General features: G+C 38.7%; 1 protein-coding gene across 1 annotated transcript in view; it reads right to left on the bottom strand.

Moving 5' to 3' along the window:
• The window catches only part of CNOT10 (CCR4-NOT transcription complex subunit 10), a 59760-nt gene extending 49009 nt beyond the window's left edge, over positions 1–10751 (bottom strand). Inside the window, exon 1 of the mRNA XM_039391243.1 lies at positions 10658–10751. The gene's annotated coding sequence lies outside the window, so the exon portion shown is untranslated. The remainder of the gene's footprint in view (positions 1–10657) is intronic.
• Positions 10752–10858: the final 107 nt, after the last annotated feature.

The raw sequence follows: 10858 nt of genomic DNA, 5'->3' as shown, positions 1-10858 counted from the left end.
AGGATTCACTGACACAGGCTCGACTGAGAGATGAGGGCCCTTCAATATATTCATAAACAATGTGGAAAAGTACACCCATAATAAGACAAAGAAAAAAAATCAGATGACAGAAAACTATTAGGCTGAGAAAATCTAGGGCTGGCTATGAAAAGCTTTAGAGTTTGGTTCAATACTGAATGGGTGATAAAATGCCAGAGGCTATTCGGTGCCATTAAGTGCAATGCACATCAAGAGAGGAAGAGAAAGTACACACATATGTATATCCATAAGGTGCTAGTATCACCAGGAAAGAAATCTGAAAACATCTGGTGCTTAAAGAAGCAAACAAACTTAGGAATTATTTAAAAATTAATAGAGAAAAACATGAAAAATCTGCCCTGTAAATGCTCAGGCCACAGACACATTATGAATACTCTGTGGAGTTTTAGTCATTCCATTATCAAAAAGGTTATTATGGTAGAATTAGAAAAATATGTAAAAAAGAATATGACAGCAATGTATTAAGTCATGGATTTTAGTAAAAAGGTAAGCTGGGAATTGCTATTCACTAGTTTTCATAATATAAATACTCAAAGGCATGCGTTTTTTTGGTAGTAATAAATTAAACTAATTTTCATTAGATAGTGTGAGGCAGAAACTGTACATGGATCAAAAAAATCATGACTTCATTGATTCAGCAGTTCTATTCAGTAGGTCAGCAGTAACTATTAAACAAAAGAGTCTCCTAGCCACTGAAGGCTAGAAGAGCATGATGGAAAAATCACTGTAAGCATGACTGCTTCCAGACATGTTTTTCCATAAGTATCTAGTTACTAGGTTAGGGAGACTTGTCATCTGGCTGAAATCAGCAGTTCTTAAAACCTAATGACTAAAATGATCGAAATCATGATGTATATTGTTTGGTGTATTTTTACAAGAAATTTGACCAGGACCTCCCTGGTTCTATCATTGCTATTTAAAAAGAACCAAGATGAAACAAAATTGTTTCATTAAATGTACAACGGAAGAAGCCTAATTCCCTACACATTTTTAAGGTTATATACTCTGGCTACCAGACAAATCACTCCTTTCACACCTCAACTGTGTTAACTGAAATATATATATATATATACACACGCACACACACACCATAGTTGAAAAGAGTTGAAATATATGGAGATAATAAATATATGAAAGATAAAAGAAGAATACAACTGCACAAGGTTATAATTAGGACCCTGCTCTTCCCAGATGATTCAATAGTGGAATATATTGTTGACTGTGCCACTTGAACAGAATTGTGAGACATCGGAACACAGGACTAGAAGGGAACTCCTGAATCACTGCAAATAATCAACTCTTACACTTGCAGTCATATCACTCAATCCCTTTCAGAAGCTGACGAAAGCCCCTTTCATAACTCGATCAGATGGCAGCCTCGAGGTGTCTCTGCCCTGACTGAAAATTCATTTTGATTTTTAGACTTCATGTATTCCTAGTCAGTCAACGACTTACGCTCTTTCCTAACGCAGTCCCTTAATTTAAACAGAGCTTTACCTCTTTGGTGGTACATTCAGAGAAAGGAATCGTATCATCTGTTAATACCCATTCTGCTTGGCTCAAGTCAAGCTCTGTTACAGCACAGCTCTCTTACAACATGGTATGCAATGTGAAGAGGTCCAAGCTGACTGGGACGCCACGCCAGTCAGTGCAGACACTGTGGACATTCTATACCCGCATGCCCCTTGTTCTAAGAGCGGTACAGATATGTTAGCACATTCCTTTCAAACCAATGTGCCCTGTCACCAAGACAGCCAGTCTTCTTCAACATGTATTCAAAGCCAAACTAACGTGGCTGTACTAATTCACTTCTGGAAATAGTTTAGTGGTGGTTAGATCAATTATTTCTATACCATACTTCACTGTGTAGTGTAATTATGCTCCCAGACTCACACTGTACACTTCTAATCCCACGGATCACTATGCTCTTTCTCCTCACTGATTTTGTACTGATTTGCCTTTCTGGAATGCAGAATTTCCATGGAACAGACTCCAATTTTTTCATACTTCTCAAAGTCTGGCATGCAAACTGAAAAGATTTTCAGTTTGCACCGATGGCTTTGCTGGAATGCTGAGCCCTACGAGTCACTACAATGATTCTGAAGCTTAGTGACAACTCTATTATGAGAATGACATCACTTCTTATCATTTTGGAAGAAACCTCTCCCTAATATAGTAGTGGCAGATAACTGGTATCACTATCACTGACTTCCTAAGAGATGCCTGACAAAGGAAGAAATGACGTTAAAACAGTAGGAAATGAAGATTGACAGAACCCTTGACCATGGTTCTGCACTTTTAAGAGCAGTCTGTCTTAATTTCTCACACATTCCAATCTTTCCCCTGTACAAGCCAATTTGCTTAGTTAACCTGGACATCTTTCAGTCCTCGTGGTTTCTCTGGCTCTGTTCCACACTGCAGATTTGTTGCTGCAAGTCACTCCTACTAACAGACACTGCATAGAGAACACAGTTTCAGGAAGTCTACCACTTATCTGACTGAATGCTTCACTGTCATATCAGCACTTTTTATGAATTCAGGAAGGGCAGGGACTAGGAGTGGGAATGAGAGCAATTGCTTGGGCAATGGATTCTATCCTGACACAAGCATGAAGGGAAGACCAGCACAAAGAGCAACAAAAGCCTTATAGAAGGATTTGAAGGCATAAAAGGGCTCCAAAACGCAGGGATACAGTAAGAAAAGTTTTATCACAAAGCAAATGAGATATAGTATCATATAATCATTTAGGTTGAAAAAGACCTCTAAGATCACTGAGTCCAACCATTAACCTAACACTGACAGATCCACCACTAAACCACGTCCCTAAGCACCACAACATGTGGTGCTAATGACCCTAATGTGGTCACCAACATGTGGTGCCAGGACCCTAATGACCTAGAGCAACTTGGTGGATGGGAGTATGAGGGGCATTCATGTTTTATAAATTAATTAGAAAGGGGCTGTGAAAAACAAAGTGGCTTAAGAGAAAGGACATACTGAAAAACATTCAAAATGGAGATTTTCTATTTTTAAATGTGTGGCCTTCTGCACAAATTTAAATTTAGTTATTGAATATCACCACATAACAATAATAGCTGTGTACATGTATTTAATCTTACAAAAACAAGCAAAATATTACTGAAGTTGAATATGAAGACTATATGTATTTACCCCAATATGAAACCACAAAATGTTTGATGTAATTTATACCTTAACATATATTTTGGAAATATATAACACATATCTGAAATCAGACTATGTAATTAGAAAGATCTGTATTTGCTCAGCAGAGGAAGCAGGACAGTGGTACGTCCTCATTCCCTTTCTGCCATCATAATGTCCTATTGCCACTGTACCTGACTTCTGTGTTCCTCACACACTGAAGAAATGAATGAATAAGAGGAAAGCCTGCAGGAAGTCTCTGTGCTGCACTGTCCTTTCACGCTTGTTTTGCGTTGCGGCAATACCTCTGGCTTAATAGAGGTTTCACTTGATTTAGTTCAAGTCAAGAGAAGAATCAGCCTCACCACCACTGAGCCCATATACCTGTGCAACATGGCCTTAACGTTCCTGACCAGCATTCTGAATGCCTGTCCAAAGGCAAAACAAAGCGATCAGAGATTCCAGATGCAATCTGAACGTAATGTGATGTGAGCCAGACAAATCTTCAACTGAAGCGCCACCGTTAATCTCTTTCCAAAACACAGAACATTGCATTAATAAATATCCATACTCGCTTCAAAACCTTCAGAGTATCTAGCTAGAACACTTTCACTTTAGCCCTACAGTAGAGGGTCAGCGAATTTTCACCATAAATCATCATCTTAAAGACAGATGCTGCATTGGCAGTTTGCAAATAATTTGGAGAAAAAAAATTAAACCAAATCCAGCAACCCCTAGCGCAAAACAGAATGTTGGACAACTATATATTTGGTTTTGACAAAAAAAAATTCCGATTGTCTTACAAAGTGTGTCACATTGAATAAACCTAGAATTTTTCTTTCCTTTATTTTCTTTGGTACTTTTTCTCACCTAGGTATCCTTGCTGTGAATCAGTTTCATAGGACGGTACTTCTCTGAATTCAGATTTGATCCTTTTTCTTTACTCTGTCAAGATTCTTACCAAAGTAATGAGGAATTGTTTTTATTATCCACAAGATGCAAGATTTATTCCTTTATTATGAGTAAATAAATATATAAAATAATCAGTTAATCCTCAGCTACATCCACAAACCTGCTCCCATCACACAGAGATTAAGAATTAAACAGAGGCCTTTCCCTTGACTGTAGCATCACTGAGCCAAGGGCAGGGATAAGAACCTGGGAGGGTGCCACGAAAGGGACAAGAACAAAGCATCTGTTCTGTGTGGATTTTTCTCTCCTCCCACACACTGAAGGGAGAGATGCACATGAAATGTGCGCAGTGTTTATTTTTAACCAGTTAGGCAAAGGGCCATGATGGCCCTGTCCCATTACTCTGTTTATCTCAAGGACAGCTACAAATGCCTCCTGCCGAGATCTCATATACTCCAGTCATGACATGATATCCCCATCCCTATTTTTTAACTGTTGCCTTATATGTTAGAAATGTGTCTCAGCAATGCATATTCTTGGCACTCTGGGTGCAGTTCTGCTAATTGTTTTTGTGCATCACATCTCTTAATACAACTTATGGATAGGTTTTATCAGGACTTAAACAAATGCCAAAAAAAACCAAAGCAGGCCTCCTTCCACTCCAAAGAACCTTTTTAATTCTGTTTACTGAATATATAATTTCTCTAAGGTTGGCTTTCAAGTGAGAACTCTTACTGCCAGTGTTTCCACTCTCACCCCATTAATAACTTTTTTATTTGTTTTTCTGTTAATCATTCTAAGACATTGTGAGGCTATTCCAGGGCAATTCTCCCTACTGCCAATTTTTGTTTATATCTTGTTTGGGCTACATTTTTTCTACCAATTCACAGAAAGTAAGAGTACAGGATTATAATTATAATTATACTTGATTATAATAATCAAAGTCATCCATTTATGGAGTTGTGAAGATCAAGATGATTTTAGCATGAAATTTTATTTAAAAGGACATCATCCTTATCAGAGATACTATGCACAATTCACAGAAAGAGTCATATGGGAAAGAATATCCTCCTCCAACACATGAAACAACACGAGAAACAATACACTACTTAGCTAAAATAGCAACTTCTAACCCAGTAGTTTAAGGAAGTATATATATCTCTGAACTCTGTAGGCTTTCAATGACTAGACTTTGAAAGCAAAAAATGGAGAGACTCACATTGGTTTGTGTAACTAAATAAAACGTATTGCAAAGTTTTTGCTTTTTAACAGATAGCAAACTGAAGGGAGAGAACAAAAGCTGTAACAAAAAATGTAAACTCTCCCGTGCAGAGGCAGCATAAAATAGGAGTTATGTGTCGAGATCATTAAGCCACTGAGATGATGAAAACCTAACCCAAACATATTTAATACTCACATAACCACAATATTTCTTTCCAAGCTAAGTACTCCAAAATGCTTACTTAGATGGCAGCTAAAAATGCTCAGTGTCTTCAAAGGACTCCAGATTTTGTAACATTAGCCCCTTTTACAGTTTTTATACACAGTTTTGGAAATACCACCCAAGGACTGGGCCAGCGGGAAATGAACAATTAGAAACCAAGTCCAGTAGATGAGATTCTCAGACCACACCACAGAGCAGTTGGGTGACTGTTCGGCAGTCCCTGCTTAGAACAGCATGTTTACAGAAATCATTGCAAGGTAGCCTGAGTAGAGGTTTACACTACTTTAGCTACTCTGCAGTAATTGCCTCCCTGAACACTTATTTTGCAGTTAAATTTTCACTTTGGGACAACCTGCATGAAGTAGCTACCACACCACACACACACATCCTTCCTTGTTTTATGGTAGCCTATCCAAGTAGCCATGCCATCTGACAAACAAAAAGCCAGTATAAAGCAAGCCAGCTACTTGAGAAGCAGTCACTCAGCTCCCCGAGGTAAACAACTGACTAAAGGAATAGAATTGTAGATAATGCACAAGAAAAGTGCCTGCTGCTGACTGCCTCTACAGTAATCTGGGAAATATTCATTCATATATATTTTTTATGAATAAACAGTATTGTATTGAAAACAAACAAACCCAATGACATTTCTTTCTTTGAAGAAATGATCCTGCTAAAACCAATGGAACAGTTTTACACCATGTGGCCCTGAAAGAACTGAATGTGTCTTGAGAGGGAATATACCTTGTCTTCCAATGGATTTAAACCACAATAATACATAGCAAGCACATATTTTTAAACAACCAGACGTAGAGCACATTTTAAATCCCACAGATTCCAAGTAAGGGTGTACTTAAACATATGTTTAAGGTTCTGCATCTGCTGCAGAATGGTAACCAATTTAGGTTAAATAAATGAAACACTGTCTCTGTGAAATAGAACAGTCTTTGTCTCCTTTGCAGCAGGCCATAATACACTACTTCATAAAGTTAGTTAGCCATGCACATTCTTAAAAATTTACAGCGCAGTATGCAGAAAATAAATTTAGAAATAAGTGGTACATTGCTGCATGGTCTGCAGAGCTTATGGTACCCACAAGCACAAACCGTAACTAGATGAATTACAAGATTTATACGTGATCAAATGAAAAACAGAAATGCGATACACAACGCTGGTCATAGTCTAATAATATCTTATGGATTCTTCCCATTAAGACTCCTGAGACATATTTGCTATTCTTATTATCTATACAGTTTATATTAACAAATTTCAGATTGAAAAATTAATTCCGTGCTGAAGTTACCCATTTGTAATTTGTTTTATTGCAACTATTCAGCTAAAGCATACACTATTTTCTCATTTCCCGACAGAATAACTTGAATGTTGTAAACAAGAAAATAATCAGTAGTTCACTTTCAAGATTAAATTTCAGATGACTGTTAATACTACAAAAAAGGCACTTTCAATAATCATTACCATCTTCATGAATGCTTTCTGAATGTTAATTGCACACAAATTCAGACCCACAAATAATGACAAATAGCCTTATCTTTCTCTTTTAAAGGTTTAGTTTTACACTTTTGAATACACTACAGCCAAAGGCAACAAAACATCTTGTTGGAAATTTTGTGTATTCTGCTTCTTCATTGCTGCCTTTTCAAAGAGATGCTTTCTGCACAGTGAACTCCAAGTATGTATTGAGCACTGTGACCTTTATAATTTTGATTTCAACAACAAGGTCAGCATTGCTAAGAAGCCAGTTTTGCCTTAAAGGCAAAATCTCTGGAAGAACCCAAACCAGATCTTTTAAATGTAATTGAACTACAACAATTCATTTCCATAGGCTTAAGAAAAAAGAAAGCCTTCTAAATTTGCAACCAATTTTATAGTATTTGGCCACTGACAATAGATGCAGACAGAGAAGATGGACCATCACTTTTTGGATTTCATACAATGCCAACTCAGACAAAAGTTTTTATGTGAAGAAAGGCAACAAGGAGCCCCATGTTAAGAACAAGCAGAGGAGTACAGAATAATCAAAGCACATCAGAAAGTGAAGAGGCACAGAATGCGAGAGAAACCAAGACTCCATTCCTGCGACTGCCAACCAGCTGTGCTGAGGAGGTTCCTTTCCCTGTTGGTGCCTCCTTGGCCAGCACAGCATAGCTGACTCAAAGCTACACAGCTGACTCCCTCTCAGGGTCTGCACTTTGGCAGCAGAGGGACGTAGATCTTGCCTGTATTAGGAAATTACATTATTTCGCCAATGAGATGTTGTCTTTGCCCTTGCGCGTACATGTAGTTAAGCTGTTGGCAATGCTTTTTCAAGTTAGAACTGTTGTAACAATCAACAGCTGAAACAATGTTATTTCTCATCATAGTTGATGGACTTGATTCTTCATTGTCTTTGTCCTGTATAGTCATACCTACCTCTGAAAGCATAACAGCCACTGGATATAAGATCCTATCAAATCAGAATGGTACTTTTAGGTAAGAGAACATACTTTTAACTTTAAAACTTACAATTTGATAGTTAGGGAAGACCTTATATTTAAGTTGCTTAGATAAACATCTACAGGTTGGGTGAGGTAGGAGAAAATGAGGCTTTTAAGTTTGCTAGGCATGATTAACATCAGCTCCTATTCACAGTTACATTTTGGAAAACACTGCATGGAATGACTGTTCCCATACATTGACAAGATCATTTTGCCAGGTAGAAATTTATTTCACAGGGTAGGAAAGGAAAGAATGTCTTACTGATTCCCCCCTCCTTTTTCCACGGTTGCTTCATTACAGCTTTTCCTAAATTTCTTCTTCCTATCATGCTGTATAGCTCTGTGAATAATTTGAGATACTATATCAGCACACCGCAGTTGATGAAGGCTTGATTCTCTCAACATTTTCGCTTCCATCCTGATTTTTTTGTAACCTGACCTAGGAGTATGATGACCAAGCATTTCCATTTTCACTTTCTCCTCTATAGCTCCTGTGACAGAAATAAAATGGAGAGGAGGCAGAATGGGAGGGAGGGATGGCTTCTGCTAAAGGTAGAAAACACACCACACAACCATCATCAAAACTGTCAGCTGTGATAATCTGGTAAGTGAATCCTCAGAGAATTTTAACTGTACACATCTCTTTCACAGGTACACAGTAAAATCCTCTATTACAAGCGGATGAGGCAGTGAAAGCCACCTTAAAAAGACTCCAGAATGATTGGATGTCAGGGGAAGGAGGAGTGGAGAAAGAAAAGAGGTGGTCTCTCTCTCACTGTGAACAATCTTTGGTAGATTTATAATCACAAGGTTTTGGTTTTTTTCCAGGAAGCAACATTAGCCTCTATAAAATCAGAAGCCCAGGAAAATTGCATCATCTTTTCTCAGCATCAATATGTTCCTTACTAAGCACAAAGCAACATGCTCTTATCATTCTTTCTTGTAGCCTTTTATTTTCTACTACTTTCACATATTTAAATATTAATTCTGTCATACACATTGTAGTTCCAAAAAAGTCCTAGGGGAATATCATTTACGTATATCAATTGAATATACTTCACACGTGAACAATATGATAAGGAACATAATTCAAAATAACAAGCAACATGAAGTAGTTTGAAACTCTCGTTATTTTCAGTGACTCTGCAAGTAAGGTGTTAAAAGGTAATTCATCGAATTTTAGTGATTTTCCACTTCTTAGTAACATTTCACAAAAATATGAAGACCACACACCAGAATAAATAGCAATCCATTTCTCAAATTATGTTAAAACCAGTATTATCCCTTTTGATTGAAGTAGGTTGCTAAAGTTTGGACTCTTAGAAGGTGTTTCTGCTAGGAAATGTATTCTAGAATCTGTTGAGGTTCTTTGTTTGTTTTTTGCTTTCTCTTAGAACCGCATCTTGACCTGCAGCTGAGCTGACTTATCTGTTTACTGTCAATGGCAAGGCGTTCCCATCCCCCTGATTTCCAAATTCAAACCCCTTCTCTCCTTAATCTCTGGTCAGTTCTGTTCCTCGCCCTTTGTTCTGGCTCTGCCACTTGTCAAACACTTTCCACAAGATGATTCAGCTCACTAAATTGGAAGTGTTATTCAGCCATTTTAGTAATCAGTTTTCTGCTATTTTAGTGATTTAAATCAGTTAGCCCAACAGTGAGGAAAACTAGAGATAACAGAGGAAGGCAGTTCATAGCAGGTCGTAAGAAGGCCTTGTGGGGTCATACAGCAAGTGTTTTTTCTTGGTGGCTTTTCAGCAGCATTCCTCTATTTAGTGGTCACCGTTAACGAGATGATGCATCTCCACCAGAATTTTGCCAGTTTTCCACACTTGTGTTCTACCCGCAACAAAATACTTCTGATCAATAACTGCACATCTGCCGTAAAAAGTACCTGTAATTCAGTACATGACTACTGTCGTTTCACCTATTTTACACCTGAATAAAGAAATACACTTACATGAATGGTGACCTACAAGTTGCAACACCTGATCTCTACTAAAACAACAAACGCATGAGAGGAATGTTTGTATTTTGGGTTGCAAAGCAAACAGAAAGGCATTGAGAGGAATGCATGGCTAAGAAAAAGGGATAATTTTTTTCCTGTTTCGAAATACTACATAAAAACAGTGTCTTCAGGAAAAAATAAAATTAACACAGCAGCAAGAAAAAACTAAAGTACAAACTGCTGGCATACATAAGTTCCTAATCTAGCCAATACCTTTCTGTATATCCAGAGGTTCTGGGAATGTGCACCCTTTGTCTGAAATAGAGGTACACAAGGAAACGTCCCCTGCATTGGGTTTTCCCTGAATGCCCCCGAAGGGACAAAACTCACCCATTAAACTTTTATAGAATTCAAAGCCATTCACGTGTTACACTCACAAACACGCTACCAAAGTAAAGAGAGGGAAAAGGGTCGACTTGCTTCCTTGCTTCTTCTGGGACTTCCAGCAAGAGTCGAGATGTTAAAATGGTGCTGATGCGACCCATCTTTTTCCAGGTCTCCAGCAATACTCGTGAGAGAAGATGAAGTAACGAGGCCTCCTGGAGAGGATGGCCACCCTGTCCTCCCCAAAAAGCACGTCTCGCCCCCAGCCGCACTTACTTCTCCTGGATGCGAGGTGCTTCCTTCAGGGCTGGGGCTGCCGGGGGAGCAAACGGCACAGCGCAGCTCCCTGCCCAAAGTAACACCTCGCAGCGGGGAGAGGCGCTGGAGACATTCCGACCCAAAGGCACTCGCTCCGCTCCCGGGCCGGCCGACGGAGGCGACTGGAGCGCCGATCCCCCCGCCCCGTCCCCGCCCCCG

This window comes from Pipra filicauda, unplaced genomic scaffold (assembly GCF_003945595.2).
Source record: "Pipra filicauda isolate LSUMZ 115617 unplaced genomic scaffold, ASM394559v2 scaffold91_size2508729_pilon, whole genome shotgun sequence".
Taxonomy (NCBI): Eukaryota; Metazoa; Chordata; class Aves; order Passeriformes; family Pipridae; genus Pipra; species Pipra filicauda.
This window is presented reverse-complemented; position numbering and strand designations above follow the sequence as displayed.